At 36.3% G+C, this 17,457-nt stretch overlaps 1 pseudogene; it reads left to right on the top strand.

Annotated features, from left to right (window-relative positions):
• Window positions 1-454: 454 nt before the first annotated feature.
• LOC122688307 overlaps window positions 455-17,457 on the top strand; it is a 71,653-nt pseudogene continuing 54,650 nt past the window's right edge.

Genomic DNA, 17,457 nt, shown 5'->3' with positions numbered 1-17,457 from the left:
GCAGAAGATACCACCAACTTTCAATCTTTTACTAGTCAATACTGCTTTATTCAGTTACCATGCAGAAGGAGAATTATTTCTACTTAGTTTCAAAGACTTTTCTTTTTTTAGCTTTTAAACGACATTTCCTTGAAAATTAAGCAATTTTGACCAAGATTTTTTAAATTGTTAGATAGTCAATTCATTTCCTTGTCAAAGAGCAGGAAGTAGGGTCTAAGGAGAAGATTTCCAACACCAGACTTCATAGTAAAATGGTCTCTGATACCTAGTTAACAAATACTTTAAAAATGTCTTCTGTGATTTGCTTTATTATTTTCATTAGTGCTGTATCAGTGCTGGTGGTCGTTGTTTTATTTCACTCTTTGAAATTGACCATCTAAATAGTTCTGGACTCTAAGAAGCTCTGAAAATGAAAAAAATATATTTTTAGCATTTGTGTGGGGAAATTAACAAGATGGCGTCAGTCAGGCTCTCTCACCCTCTCACCCCACGTTCTATCAACAATGACCTTGCACGGTTATGCAGCAGCTGGGATCGCTTACAGCGCTGTGCATGCGTGTCAACAGGTGCTCACCCGGTCCTGGGTTACTTTGCGTGGTTTGCCTGTGTAAGCTTCACCTGGAAAAGCCCAGGTTGTTTGTAGTTATGCTGTATTATGTTATGTCTGCTGCTACAACTGCTGTGTCAGCCAGGAGAGAGGCTGTTATGGCTGTCATGCCTGCCAGGAGAGAATGAATAACTGTGTCTGCACTTCCTACCGTTCCTTGAAGTCTTCTTCCAGCCTCTTAGCTTGAACCTTGCCTACCTTGAGTTCAGCGAAGAGTTTGAACCGCAAGACAATTGGTGTCACGAACAGGATCAGCAATACAATTTGGTTGCTTGCTATTCTTTTTATTTCGGGTAAGATGATTAAACATGGAATGAATGGATTCACTTTCCCTGAATAACTCAGAACCATGTGTGGTCGATCTGTGTATAACTATTCATCATGCAGTTTTATAAATTGAAGGACAGTCAAGCCCCAAATTCTATAATGAGAAGCTTAATTTTTCCTAAAATGCCTGCTATTATATGGAAATTCTCTATATTGGCCAAAAAAAAAGTTTCCTAAGACCATGGAGTATACGTGTATGTTTCATTTTCTTTGCATTAAATTTCTGCCTACATTTGCAGTAAACAGAACAAGCTCTAGGATTTCTCAGCTATTGTAGAACCCTCACTCATTTCACTCACAATTATTTATTGAGTGCTTAACACCTGCTAGAAAACTATATTAGCAAAAGAGTCATAAGAAAACCTAACTTTATCTCTCTTCCCAGTAAACTATAAGTCAACACGTGCTACTCAAAGCCATGGAATTAGCTGAGATCATATAGGGAGAGATTCAAGATTGAGAATAGGAGTCAGGAATGACAAAATGCAGGTAACACTAACTTGTTTTTTCTTCTGATTCGATTGAGATGTAACTGATATACAGCACTGCTGCTACTGCTAAGTCGCTTCAGTTGTGTCCGACTCTGTGCGACCCCATAGACTGCAGCCTCCCAGGCTCTGCCGTCCCAGGGATTCTCCAGGCAAGAATACTGGAATGGGTTGCCATTTCCTTCTCCAGTGCGTGAAAGTGAGAAGTGAAAGTGAAGTTGCTCAGTCGTGTCTGACTCTTCGCGACCCCATGGACTGCAGCCTACCAGGCTCCTCCGTCCATGGGATTTTCCAGGCAAGAGTACTGGAGTGGTTTTGATTTCTCAGACTAATGGATAAGGAAGCTGTGGTACATATACACCATGGAATATTACTCAGCTGTTAAAAAGAATATATTTGAATCAGTTCTAATGAGATGGATGAAACTGGAACCCATTATACAGAGTGAAGTAAGCCAGAAAGATAAAGACCAATACAGTATACTAACACATATATATGGAATTTAGAAAGATGGTAACGATAACCCTATATGCAAAACAGAAAAAGAGACATAGATGTACAGAACAGACTTTTGGACTCTGTGGAGAAGGCGAGGGTGGGATGTTTCGAGAGAACAGCATCGAAACATGTATATTATCTATGGTGAAACAGATCACCAGCCTGGGTTGGGTGCATGAGACAAGTGCTCGGGCCTGGTGCACTGGGAAGACCCAGAGGAATCGGGTGGAGAGGGAGGTGGGAGGGGGGATCGGGATGGGGAATACATGTAAATCCATGGCTGATTCATGTCAATGTATGACAAAACCCACTACAATATTGTAAAGTAATTAGCCTCCAACTAATAAAAATAAATGGAAAAAAAAAAAAGAGCACTGGAGTGGGCTGCCATTGCCTTCTCCGGATATACAGCACTACCTAAGTTTAAGGCGTATAGCATAATTACTTGACTCGAATACGTTATGAAATGATTACCACCATAGGTTTGTTGAAGCTCTATCAGGTCATATGAACACAAAATTTTTTTAAAAAAAGAAAAAATATCTTTTTCTTGTGTTGCGAACTCTTAGGATTTACTCTCTTGAGCACTTTCATATATAACATAGAGCAGTGTTAATTACATTGATCATGTACATTACATCCCTAGTACTTATCTATCTTGTAACTGGAAGTTTGTGTCCTTTGACTGTGCTGCATGCTGTTTCTCAGTCCTGTCCAACTCTCATGAAATTCTCCAGGCAGGAATGCTGGAGTGGGTTGCCATTTCCTCCTCCAGGGGCTCTTTCTGACCCAGGAATCAAACCTGAGTCTCATGCGTATCCTGCTTTGGCAGGTGGAGTCTTAACCATGTTGTACATAACATCCCTAGTACTTGTCTATCTTTAACTGGAAGTTTGTGCCCTTTGACCACCTTCATCCAATTACCCTTCTCCTTGCATGCTCTGTTAACCACAAATCTGATCTCCTTTTCTATTTATTTGTTGAACTCTAGTTGACCTACAGCACTGTGTAAGTTCCTGATGTACAACATAATTGTTTGATATGTCTGCACGTTACAAAATAATCACTATGATAAGTCTAGTTACCATCTGTCACCATATGAAGATATTGTAATATTCTTGACTATATTCCCCATGATGCACATTTCTTCCCCATGACCCGTTTTGTAAATGGAAGTTTGTACCTCTTAATTTTCCTCACCTACCTTACTCTTTCTCTCAGTCTTTCCCCTTCAGTGATTACCTGTTTGTTCCCAGTGTCTGTGACTGAATCTGTTTTATTATGTTTGTTCTTGTTCTTTTGCTTTCTTTTTAGATTCCATGGTACATGTTACATCATACTATATTTGTCATTCTAACTTGTTTTAGCATAATATCCTCTAGGTCCATCCATGTTGTTTCAAATGGCAAGGTTTAAGTCTTTTTTATGACTGAGTAATATTCTGTTGTATGTACATATATCACATCTTCTTTATCTATTCACCTATCAGTGGGCACTTAGATTGCTTCTATATCTTGGCTATTATGAATAATGCTTCAGTGAACATAGGGGTATCTGTATCTTTTCAAATTAATGTTTTTATTGTCTTTGGAAAAATATCCACAAATGGAAATTTTTGATTATATGGTAGTAATATTTTTAGCTTTTTGAGGAACCTCCATACTGTTTTGCATAGTGACTTCATCAATTTTTTTGTGGTCTTTTTGATGATACACATTCTGACAGGTGGGAGGTGATATCTCATCATAATTTTGACTTGCAATTCCCAGGTGACAGTAACATTTAAAGGACCAGTAGAATATTATCCCCAAAAAGGTTGAGGAGTGGTCATGGGTGAAAAAGAGGAAGGAGTGGCATCAGAAAAGAGGGGCAAAAGAGTGCTGTGAAGGATATTGGCTAGATTTCACCAAACTGTCTCTTTTTTTTTTTCTCCTCTGCATAACAAGAGTAAGTATCTTAAAAATAATTCCCAATTTACTTTATTTTACTGGAAACTAGTTTTTCTCCCCATACTCCCGCTGATATTTCAGTTTCAGTGAAGTAGATAGAGAAGATGTCAATTCATGGAATCAGAGAAAACCATGGCGTGTAACCAACTACTTCCCATCTTAGGAACTGTGATAAAACAGAGGAGAGAGTGAAGAGATAGCTGGTGGGTGGGCTATATGGGTCCAAGCCTCCCCTCTTTGGACAGTGGCCCAGAATGTGACAAATGTGTTGGATAAATTGAGGAGAATGCCAAAGGAATGAGGCTTTTGGAGAAGTAACTGATCTACAATGTGATTTCATGCCAACAAAAGTCCTTGGCTAGTGAAACTATAAGGGAGGCATGGTGTATTCAAGCTGGGGAAAATCCTCATTTTATAAGGATCATAGATAACCAGTTTAGAGCCAGCAGATCTGTCATGGGGCCTGGCGTGCTGTGGCAAAGTGAGAGATCAGAGGGCCAGAGAACACTGGAGGATGAGGCAAAGACTCAGAGAGCCACTCAGCATCAGCAGGAATCCAAGGGAGGACAAGTCAGCACAGAAGGAGACGCCAGGGCTGAGCAGACCAAGAAAAAAAAGGCCTCAGCTTAGTCACCAATCCCAACAGAAAGACCGTGGGCCAGTCAGATGACCCATATTTTAAGGGAAAATCCCAGTATGCACCTAATTAGTAACATAAAGTGAGGGGATTCTTTTTCTCTTGTCATCAAAAACTGATGTGTCTCTCTGATGTATCTCAGGGGAGGAATCTGAAAGGATTGGGCTCTTACTCAAAATGATCAAGTTACGTCTAAAGAGACTCTCCAAACTATGTATTCTAAATATTTAACTAAATTGATCTATATTTAATTCCCCCCAACCCCTGCCTTGCAACTGCTTAGCAGATGAGAGTGATAGCAAATCAGTTTTAGAAGGTAAGGGAATTGTATAGTTTTTCTGCACAGACAGTACGAAGTGAGTAATTTTTCAATCAAATAATTGTGCATCATTTATTTTGGTTTCTCATCCTTCAATAGGTTTGTTTTTTTTTTTTTTGCAAAGTTGATCCTTTATTTAAAGAAGAGGTAAGTAGAGTGAATAGATGAGGTCAGAACTCTCCATTGTCCCAGAAACTGTCTGTCCTCAAGCACATATATATTTTTTGGATTACTAGACATCTGAAAATCTTTGATTAATGACTGATGCCTTTTGTCAGAAGACTCTTAGCAAAAGAGATGCAACTGATAGCTATTAGCAATTGAGTATATATTGATTATTTGGTATGTGACAATTACTTCTAGATAAAACTTGGAAAACATAGCATGCAGGAAAGGAGGAAGGAGACTGATATATGGGTATTCCTAGAGAAAATGAATACAGATAGAGTATTGGATTAAGCATGTCCAGTTAAAATGTCAGGACCTTGGGCTATTCAGACAGGGAGAAACTCCAAAGCATGAGAGAAGATATTTAAATTAAAGGAAAGAGATATTGAGGGGTAGTACTATTAATGTTTATTTTTACTTAAAGTGCACAAAGATTTTTAATCATATATAATATTCCATTTGATCTTTACACCCACCTCAGGACATTGTGTTATTTCTATTTCATCAGTGAAGAGCCCAAGTTTCCAAGTGGTGATTTCACCTATCCAAGGTCACATTACATTGTGACAGAATCAGACCTGGAATCCCCGTCTCCTGCCTCCATTTCTCTTCAGATTGCAATCACAGGAACAACTTTGCAAATGTCACAATTTTGCACATGTCAAGCTACATAGTTTTGAAAAGTCCAGAATATGAATAAAGCCTAAAAAAACCAATGGTCCACCACCTTCTAGGACTATAAGCACTTTAGCTCATGCAATCCAATCTAAACTCTTCAGCTCTGTTTTTCATTAATATTTAGATTTGCTAACATGTGCCTAAAATCTAGGATTAGTGTTTTTGCAATGTTTTTAGTAAAAAATGATTTAACTTTGTCTAATGCCAGAAAAAAGATGACATGACATATGAGAGTTGCTTGCATTCCAGATTTGTCAGAAGAAGGACAATTGAAATATAATTAAGACTATAAAGAAAGCTGAGCGCCAAAGAATTGATTTGAACTGTGGTGTTGGAAAAGACTCTTGAGAGTCCCTTGGACTGCAAGAAGATCTAACCAGTCCATCCTAAAGGAAATCAGTCCTGAATATTCATTGGAAGGACTGATGCTGAAGCTGAGACTCCAATACTTTGGCCACCAGATGCGAAGAAATGACTCATTGGTAAAGACCCTGATGCTGGGAACGGTTGAAGGCGGGAGGAGAAGGGGACGAAAGAGGATGAGATGATTGGATGGCATCACCGACTCAATGGACATGAGTTTGAGTAAATTCCGGGAGTTGGTGTTGAACAAGGAGGCTTGGCGTGCTGCGGTTCATGGGGTCGCAAAGAGTCGCACAAGACTGAGCGACTGAACTGAGCTGAACTGAACGTGAATTGATAACAGCTCTTGGGAAATGTTGAATTGCATTTGAATCTGTAAAGATACGTGATACGTTGTTGTACACTAGTAGTGCTCAGTCACTTATTCATGTCTAACTTTTTGCCAACCCTATTGACTGTAACCCACCAAGCTCCTCTGTCCGTGGAATTTTCCTGGCAAGAATTGTTCAGTAGAAATGCTTGAAAATGACAAAATACATTTTTACAATTGTAAAACGAAATACTTTTACCTTCATGGTTAAAGAAAAAGAGGATTTTTACAACTGTTAAATGGACATTTAATAATAGATGTATTTTGAGAAAATCCCAGGTAATTTATTAAGCATGGAGAAGATTCATTCAAAAGAAGCAAACACATAATTAAGAAAAAAGGTTAAAAATGAAAGCTATTCTCACATGACTGATTAGTATATTCATCACCATTTTTGAATCTATCTTGAGAAGACAGATGTTGAGTTCACATCTTTCATTTACCTAAGTGTTTTTATAGTATATTTTTTCATCTTCGAAATTTTAATTTTTCTGTATGTTCTGTTCTAGATGTATCTCTTCTAAATAGTTTATAATTAGATTGTTGTTCATTTGTCAGACAATCTTTGTCTTTTCACTAGTACACTTTTGGTACACTTATACTAAAATACAATATTTTTGCTGTAAAAGGTTGAAAATCAGCTAATTATCACAATTTTGATGGAAATAGGTCTCCCTTTGCTACACTTAAATTTTCTCTTTGTCTTTGATTTCATTTATTTATTCATTCATTTATTCATTTGAGGTTGATTAAGCTCCTTGAAATTGTAAAGGATATCTATGGCATGTTTTATTATATCCTCACAATGCCTCCTTTCCTATTTAAGAATACTTTTGTTTACAATGAGTAGAATAAATATTCTCATCTCACTAATAGGCTTGTCCATATACTAAACTTTGATCAAGAAAATGCAGAAGGAAGTGAGAATGTGTCAGTACCTAGCCAAAGCTCTATGAAATATGAAGTGTTTCTGTTTACTGCTGTTGTGCTATTGACAACTACCATCAGAAAAGAATGTCCAAATTAGTTGCTGGTCCCAAAATGAGAGTCATAGAGAGCAGTGTTGAATTTGATCCTCAAACAATTTGAAGAACTGTGAAAAAAAAGTATATGTGTTTTACTGTAGGCTATTGACATGCAAAAGTTATCTGTTACATACTATTATTGATGCCCGTTTCTGAGTGGTACAATATCTATTATTGATTTTGGAAAATTCTAAGCCATTATCTCTTTTTCTTTTCTCTCTCTCTGTCTTCCAACTTTGCATATACTAAACCTTTCCACACCTTATTCTTTTAGTCACAAATGAATATTTCCATCTCTTGATAACTCTGTAGTTCATATAATTTCTTCTAATCTATATTCCAGATCATAAATGTCTTTTACAAATGTGTTGAATCTGATTTTAAAAATATCTAAGGAGGTTTTCCTATAATTTCAATTATTTTCCAAGTGTGATATGCCATTTTAATAGAGTTCTATTTTCAATCTTGTCTTTTACTATTTTTTACTCAATTATAGTTAGGATAATGATTTCTTAGTCTGTGTCTAATAACTTCATAATCTGAAGTCCTTATAGTCAGTTTCCTTTTTCTTATTTCTTCTAGTTCACAGTCATTTTCTTTAAGGCTGATTATCTTTTATCACTGCTACATTTTTAAAAATTTGGACCTATGGAAAAGATTCCTTTTTTCAGACAAGATTGATGTTCTCTTCCGGCAGATGGCTAGGAGCACTACCTGTCCATGTCCACTTTAAGCAATGTAAAAGTTTCCAATTTCTTGGGTCACCTGTGTGTCTGCATCCTCAGTCAGATCCGACCCTTTATGACTCCATGGACTGTAGCCCACCAGGCTCCTCTGTCCATGGAATTTTCCAGGCAAGAACACTGGAGGGGATAGATTGTAACTCTATGCAAAGATTAGTTCTCTTCCTAACTAAAGATTAGTTCTCTTTACCAAGAGCTTGTAGCCCTTAGTCCAAACTGACCTGACGATCTCCCAATAGACTCTCCACCTTACATATGCTCTCAGTTTTGAAACCTGTCCTCTTCATTATAGTCAGTTTTAAATTTATACGTCAACAAACACCAATAGGCAAAATTAGCTTCTATACTTGCTTTCCTACTTGATTTATAGCATTTCGTTTATTTTGTCATTGGTAATTGTTTACAATTTTGTAATTTTCTGAAGTGTTTTAAAGAGGAATTTAAAAAAAAAAAAAAAGAGGAATTTTTTTTTAATCTTTTATCTAAGTTTTAAATTCCTGTTAGCAGGATAAGTGCTCTGAATAAACTAGTCCATCATTATCAGAAACAGGAAGTGTCTCACAGTCTTTCTAGGCCTTTTCTTTATACAACTTTTTCTGTTTAATTTCTTTTCTTCAATCTGCTCTTTCCACTATCTTACATGTTTGCACTGGAATCAATCCTGACTCAAATTACATTTGCAAAATCTAAATCAGCAGAAAGTCAGTGTTGCTGTTAGTTTGACTCCATCTTTTGCTTTTATGGAGAACAAATCCTCAAACAAACCCTAGCCTTGGGCCCTGATTTCCTAGTCTTTTTTTTTTTAAAGCTCTTCTGTGCAAAAGACCTTATCTAGAAAGTCTGGAAAATTTTCTAGCATGGAACACACTCCTTTTTCATTGCTGAAATCCTTTCTGTGCTCTTCAGACCTCATGGCTAATGTTATGTTTGTTTAGAAAACACCATCTTGATTCAGATGTCTGACCTTTATCTCTTCATGTTATTTTTGATGTAAATCATTGTTACAGTGTTTCATTGGCTTCATGGAAACCTCAGTGCCACTTTCTGAACCTCCTCAATGTCAATTGTTAATAGCTACCTCCTTTTAGCCTACTTTTTGAATGCCAAGTTTTCCTAGCCGACTCATTTTACCCCATCTCCTACAGCCATAAACACAGTCTACCTGCAGAAGTCACCCCTCTCATGGACTAAATGTGGTCTCATATTCTGGTCCCTCTTTGATGATGCTATCTATCAGCTTCACAAACTATTTCATAAACTTCCATGTCACAAGACATGACCTTCACCATTTGTCAGTGAAGGGTAAAGAAAAAAAGATAAAAATTAATTAGTTGCTTTAATTATTTGAATGCATATTTTCTCAAAGGTGTGATATTTAAGGATAAATATACCAATTTAGTCAGTGGTATTTTAAAAAACAAAAATTCCTACTAACAAGAATACCCTTACTCTCAGCTTTTGAAAGTTGATTGCATTGTCAGATTCTCTCTTGATGAGATGTGTTAAATGTACTTCTCTCAATATTTTGGCTTACTTTTGGAACCTTATTCATGGAGGAAACGTATCAGATGTAAAATCTGAATTACAGCTGTGTTGTTTCAAAATGAATAACGTCTACTGGGTGAGACACTGAGTCAAGAGTTTCATTTGCAGCATAAGGAAAATATTTGTGAGTGTTGCTGGAAAAGCTGACAGCCTACCATATGCAGCCTCCCTTGTAGATAGAGAAGCATGGCAATGTGAGCAAATTGCTATTTTGGCTAGAAAACTTTTGTATCCACATCAGTTGTATCCAGAAGAATCTGTGTTTGATTACCAGTAACCCTCATCTGCTTTTCCTTGCTTTATATAATAAAGTTATAAACTTTTAAAACATTAAAATAAACTTCTGGTCTTAAATTCGGTGGGAAAAGATTTCCTGGAAAAAGGCAGGGAGAGGATTCTTATTGCTCAACACAGGATGTTATCTAAAAGAGATAATAGGCTTAAAATTGAGTTCACTAGTCATTACCTCCACAAGCATAAGTGATTGCTTTGTTGACCTAGATAAAATGTAAATTATGTGAAGTCATAGATTCTGACTATTGATTTATTATTCAGATAACAGATCTAAATTTCTTTGTTGAAAATATGAGTTCTTCATTTAGAGAAGTTCTCTACATTGATCAGTTTCACTGAACAGTTAATATGTAAGGTTAGAGAAACTAGCAATGATCTTTCAGGAAGAATGGATTTAAAAATACTAGTCTATGTGTATTTTTAACTCATTTTTTAAAAAATTTGAGCTAAATTAAATCTACTGACAAAATGTTGATGGGTTTTGAGTAGAAAGCTCAATTTATTATGTCTAGGGGTATTCATTGGCTTTCATTTCTGAACTAAATTTATGCCAATATGCAAGCATATATGAAAATATAACTTGGTTATTTATCCATCTTGATGCAATTGAAAGAAAAATGTGGTAGCAGTCAGAGGAATGCATTTCTAGCACCACAACTAACTAGCTATGCAACTCCAAGGAAAGAGCAAAATCTCTTTTTTTCATGTTAAAATTCTTCAAAAGCACTAAAAATATAATAGCTTAGTCACTAAATCATGTCTGACTCTTTTGCGACCCCATGGATTGTAGCCCACCAGGTTCTTCTGTCTGTGGGATTTCCCGGGCAAGAATATTGGAGTGGGTAGCCAGTTCCTTCTGGGGATCTTCCTGACCCAGGGATTGAATCAGAGTCTCCTGCATTGGCAGGTGGATTCTTTACCACTGAGCCACCAGTTAAGCCCAGCCCAGTGAACAGATCGTTGAAAAGGCAGACCAAACTTTCCCATATCCCAAAGCTAATCATAAAATATACATTAAGCCACAGACTTACATGGCATGATCTTGCCTAAAGTAGTTCATCTCCTTCCAGAGACAACATTGATAGACAATCAGAAGTCTAGGATAGATGACCTGAAAAGTCATTTTCTGTCTTTTTTTCTTCAGCAATTCAAGGCTACACTGGAGGTCCTGCCTGGATGAGCAATAAGACAACTTCACCATTAGAAAAGCTAGGAGAGATGTGCAGTGCATACAGAGTTAATTGAAGGAAAATGAGCTAATGAACTCTAGGGAGACAACCATATTGCAGTATAAAACATTTTCTTGGCTTATAAACTAAGAATTGATTTAATAATGCAATAAATGAAGTAATATGAAAACAGAGAGCCAATATCAGTCAAAACCTGTTAGCAAGTTGAACTTGACCTCATTTTTTAAAAAGCCACTTGTATGGGCAAATAAGCACCATCATTAACAAAGTAAATACAATACAAAGATGTTTAAATGTAACAGGTAAATTTCAGGAATAAATTGAAATCATTATTAAACATGATTGGGCTTTTAGGCAACTTGAAAAAAGTAAAAAATCATACTTAGTCTGTTTATACAAAAAGCCTTCCCAGGCAATTTGACCATTATAATCAGCTAGATCCATGATCATATTGTCATTTATTGATGAAGCCTAATGATCATGTTCAAAATCAGTTCTGCCATTTAGAAGTGATCTGAAGAAGTATTTAAGTAAAAGCATTTGGCATAACATAAGAGACCTGAAAGAAGAAAAAGGGAAAAACATAGAGAAGGGAAAAGTAATATTTTCTCTGATGATTCAACTAAGACAGGTTAAATCCTCATGGGATTACCAACAAAAAGTCTTGCTGGGAAAGCTGCTTTTTGAATTTGTCAGACATATGTGATTTGTATTAAAACAATGATGAAATTAGGTAGTACTGCCAGTAAACTTGCCCACTGCTCCTCCCAACCCCCTACTTCTCTTAGGAAAAATGAAATAATCTTCTAAAGTTGAAAAATAACTCTTAATTGTACTGTACCAGTATGGCAAATTGATGAGGAACTTAGAAATACATGTAAATACATTCTTCCCCTTTTCCTTCTCCTAGGGAAATAAGAAAAGAGTTTTATGATAAAGTATGTCAACAGATTATTTGCTTTCCAACATTATAAATTCAAAAGACTAAATTTAATTAGAGTTCCTTGCCAATATATATCATTTTTGTTAGCCATTATTATCACAAAACATTCTTGAATAATTTTAAGTCATTAACCTTACTGCTTAAACAAGAATATGGTACAAAAATAATTTCTGAGATATTTGAGAATTTATGAAATTACTTATTAAATGTGGACTAATGCTGACATGGCTGACTTTCTTCTACTTTGGTTTACTTCAGAATTACTAAGTAGTTGAATAAAGCAATATCTCGTGTAATTATAAGAGAATAGGGCTTCCCTGATAGCTCAGTTGGTAAAGAATCCACCTGCAATGCAGGAGATCCTGGTTAGATTCCTGGGTCTGGAAGATCCACTGGAGAAGGGATAGGCTACCCACTCCAGTATTCTTGGACTTCCCTTGTGGCTCTATTAGTTAAGAATCCACCTGAGAGAGACCTGGGTTCAATTCCTGGGTTGGGGAAATCTTCTAGAGAAGGGAAAGGCTACCCTCTCCTGTATTCTGGGCTAGAGAATTCCATGGACTCTTTAGTCCATGGGGTTACAAATTGTCGGACACGACTAAGCAACTTTCACTTTCACTATTGATACTAGTAACTGAGACAGACTTGAAATCATTATTTCATACATTCATACATGAAACTGGCAAACTGGCAAATAATGTTTTGAGTATAAAGATAATTATTTTCAAGAATAAAATGTATTTTTTACAAGGCAACAAGTCATTTTGACTATAAATATTTAAAAAAGGAAATAAAAACTGCTGTACTAGTAGATATCATCCATACTTCTACCAAATCATATGTATTCTCTAGAGTTTGTTGCCACAGGAAAAATATTAGAGAACCAGTGGATAATATTAAAAGATTATTGTATATAGCATATTGTACATGATGGCTTATTCCCTTTCATTAAGAAAGCCTAGCTAAAAATATTTTTATCTCCTTCATAAGCTTTAAGTTATTTTTTCAAAAAGGAAAAAATAAAGAGGGATGGAAGGAAAGAAACTCAAATTTGTGTTATTTTTCAACAGAAGTTATCATTCGCCTACACACTCAATGTGTTTCCACCTTTAAATGATCTTATTTCTGAAAAGTATGTACATAATACAAAAGTTCAATATAAAACAAATTTTCCTAATCCAGGGACTTCAAAATGTTATTGAGCTAATGAGTTAAGTAAATCATTGTCATGTCTCATAACTGCAGGCTAGCCCCCAAGTAACAATAGGGCAACCCATTTCAATTCAGTTCAGTCACTCAGTCGTGTCTGACTCTTTGCGACCCCATGAACTGCAGCACACCAGGCCTCCCTGTCCATCACCAACTCCTAGAGTTTACCCAAACTCATGTCCATTGAGTCAGAGATGCCATCCAACCATCTCATTCTCTGTCGTTCCCTTCTCCTCCCACCTTCATTCTTTACAAGCATCAGGGTCTTTTCCAATGAGTCAGCTCTTCACAACAGGTGGCCAAAGTATTGGAGTTTCAGCTTCAACATCAGTCCTTCCAAGAACACCCAGGACTGATCTCCTTTAGGATGGACTGGTTGGATCTCCTTGCAGTCCAAGGAACTCTCAAGAGTCTTCTCCAACACCACAGTTCAAAAGCATCAATTCTTTGGTGTTCAGCTTTCTTTATAGTCCAACTCTCACATCCATAAATGACTACTAGGCAACCCATTAAGTGATGTATTTTCCTTCTCATGGATGGAGAATCAAATGAATAATGTTACTGATCCAAAAAATAATCATTTTGTAGTTTTTTTGTATGTGGGTATCTACTGAATATGTCATTCTGCCTGATACCACATCTTGATGTGCTCTTGTTCTTTTTTTTCTGATACTGAGCATCTGCTTCATTACACATTATTAAAGTTAAGACATGCAGTAAATTACAGAGTGAGTACCAAGTTCATATTCCTTCTGCCTTCACTAAGCCAGTGGCCAATTTGATAGTTTTGTTCAAGATTTTGAATCGAGGGTCTTAGAGAAAACAACCAGTGAGTCCCATTAATAGTGAAACATTAGAAGAAAGTCCTTGAAATACTCAAACACCGTTGTTCTTGTCCCCAGACCCCTCATGATCCCTAGATGGAATTGCTACCGTCATCAGATTTCCCCAACTTTCTTCCTGGTTATTCAAATTGCTGAAATTCTATAAAATGCCTAGGTACATTTCTAATAAAATTCATTTTATGTTTAAACTGGATAAAGTTTCTGTTACTTGTACATTTGAAGGAAATGATAGCATGCAGTTTGTGTGCAAGTGAAATCACTAATCCATATAGACTATGTTGTTTAATCACTAAGTCATGTCCAACTCTTTTGTAACCCTATGGACTACAGCCTGCCAGGGTCCCCTGTCCATGGGATATCCCAGTTAAGAATACTAAAGTGGATTGCCATTTCCTCCTCAGGAAATCTTCCCAACCCAGGGATCGAACCTGCATCTCCTGCATTGCACTGGATTCCACACCACTGAGCCACCATTTAGTAATACAATATAGTACATGTATTACTAAAAACTACTTCTCTTGACTTGAAAAAGAAGACTTATGTAAACATAAAGAAAATGGGAAAGTATATTTTTTTTAAACTGAGAAGAGACTTTCAAAAATACTTGATATGTTTTCCCTTATAGTCTTTTCCTTTATAGTCTTGACTTGGCTATGTATTTAGAACCAAGATCATTTTCATCCATTGCATACGTTTTGCTGAAATAGCAAAAACCACTACATTTTCTGTAAGGCTTTTTGAATTGTATTTTATATAAAAGTATACTTCCTTCTCACTAATGCTTATTGAATCATGAAGTTAAATATTTACATTTTATTTTGACTAATACTTGATATAGGCATATGTTTTCAAGTCTTGTGATATGATGAGATCTTACAAAGCTCTAGAAAATGAAATGACACAGAAATATACAGAAGAGAAAAGAAGATAGATTGCATTACAGAGCCATCCTCTGCAGGCACTTTACTTCCCACAGTCTCTAACAGCCAGGCAGGGTAAATGGTTTTAAAATAGGATCATGCTTAAATAAATACATTCTCAGCCACCCAAACTGTCGTCTGAGTTCTGAAGGTTCAGAAACATTGGTGAATGTTTTGCATTTCTGGTTTCTGACCTGGATTGAACTGGACACATTGAAATAATGTGAGAAAGGCTGTTTTTTGGCTTGGACTAGAAATAAATCTGCCAGCATTCCCGTGAGCCTGCCTTTCTTCTGTCCAGCTTTGACTGTTTGAAAAGTCAAGTTACGTTAGACCCAGCCCTTAACATGAACTAGAGCTAGACTATGAAACTTTTTAAAGCATGATGGAAATGCCCAATCCAAATTTGTGAGGGCAGAGCTTTTAGGAGGGCTGATACTGCCAAAAGTCAAAAACATTTGGTAAGTGAGAGAAATGGATCATCAAAACATGCCTCAGTGGATATGTTGTCCCCAAGCAGGAGTGTTGACCCGAGGGTAACCTCTCACCTAATATGTGACCAAAACTACTGCAGATGGAATATCCTAGCCATGGTTTTTGAGATATTTTACTAATAGTCTATCACCCACATCTAGTGAGAAGAAAGCATGCCAATGGTCAAATATCCATTTAAGCTTTAGCAGCATGCCAACCCATATTTTACTAATAGGATATTTGAGATTTCTGTAATTTATAACTATCTTTAAACTTTGTTCATTGTCAAATTGATCTCCTCCTACCAAACTTTATTTTTCACTTTTAGAATTGTGGATTGTCCCAAAAAAAGAAACAAAGATTATGACTAATGTGGGCTGTGTGTTACTGTGAAAACATTCTGATAGTTTTTTTTCTTCTACTTTATTCTTTATTTCTTATTCTCTATTCCTCATCCTACTCATTCAAACATAACTTTGTTCTTTTAGAATCATGAAGTAGAGTTGAAAATCTCTGTCCTTCAAAGGTCAAAACATCTTCGAATATCCTTCTGAGGAAAGGAGTGGCATGTTAATCACCTGTCACAGAAGCTTTAGACTTTGCCTAGTTTATGTCCACAGGACAGTTACGATTGGAGCCCATTTTTGCCTTTTCAGTCACCAGTGAAGAAGGGGAACAGCTGGTTCCTCTCTTTTGTATATTCATCTTTTATATACTTAGAGACCAGGCACATCTCTCAGTGATTAACCAAGACTAAACAATAAGGATCCTTTGGACGTTACTCATCACTTTTATTCCCAGCTCATTAATAATCAAGTGGATGACCAACCCCTGAAACGTTCCTAATTTTTTCCCCTCTTAAGTTGTAGGATTAGAAGCAACAGTAGTCTTGAAAGGACAAATGTTTAAGGAATTTATTTGGGGTTCTTAAAGATTTTTGCATATTATCTTACTTCTATAGCAAGTATGACACATGGTTGACATATGTGCTCAAACTGAGTTTGTTATTTCAACCATCTCCGCTAATGTTTTGTGAGCATGCTAATGGTATATATTTTCTTCCCATGTCTGCTATTTTCACCCCAGCTCCAATCAAGAAGCTAAAGATTTACATTTGAGTTTGTCTAATACCAACCCAATGTCTACAACGTTCTGATATCTACATGCCTGTCTATATATGAAGGGCATTAAAACAGTATCACCACCCACGGCAAAAATTGCCAAAGCATCTGAATTCACCTTAATCATTAAATAAAAGAATGAAAAATTTTAAAAAGAAAAGCACATTTCAGAATCAAATAGGCAAGAATGAATTGCCCTGTGACTATTGATCCAAATCAAATTGGAATTAGACTTCCCAGTGGGCTCTGCTATAAAATTATCTCTAACAAACACAAAGAACTAGAACCAGTACTCTTCACAGTTGGTGCTCCAAATTGACATTTGTTATTAAGGACAAGTTCAAAGGCATAGCAGTCTATCTTACAATAAATACATATCCATATTTATTATTATTATCTCATATAACCTCTTCTTATAGCTAAAACAGGTTTTCCAAATATACCCATTAATGAGGAAATAGGTGCCTTGATTTTTTTAGTCCAAAGTATCTAGTATTTCAAAACTTTCATCAAATACTATTCTCTAAACATTTAGGTTTGTTAGGATACTATTGGATACAAATAACAGAATACCTGACTGACAGTGGCTTAAACTATAAAAGTATTTATTGTTTTTATTGTATTTATTGAATTCCTGGTAACTCAGATGGTAAAGAAGTACCTGCAGTGCAGGTTTGATCCCTGGGTTGAGAGAAGGGAATAACAACCCACTCCAGTATTCTTGCCTGGAGAATTCCATGGACA

Source organism: Cervus elaphus, chromosome 33 (genome assembly GCF_910594005.1).
Source record: "Cervus elaphus chromosome 33, mCerEla1.1, whole genome shotgun sequence".
Lineage (NCBI taxonomy): Eukaryota > Metazoa > Chordata > Mammalia > Artiodactyla > Cervidae > Cervus > Cervus elaphus.
The sequence above is the reverse complement of the archived record's forward strand: the minus strand, read 5'-3'. Positions and strand labels throughout refer to the sequence as shown.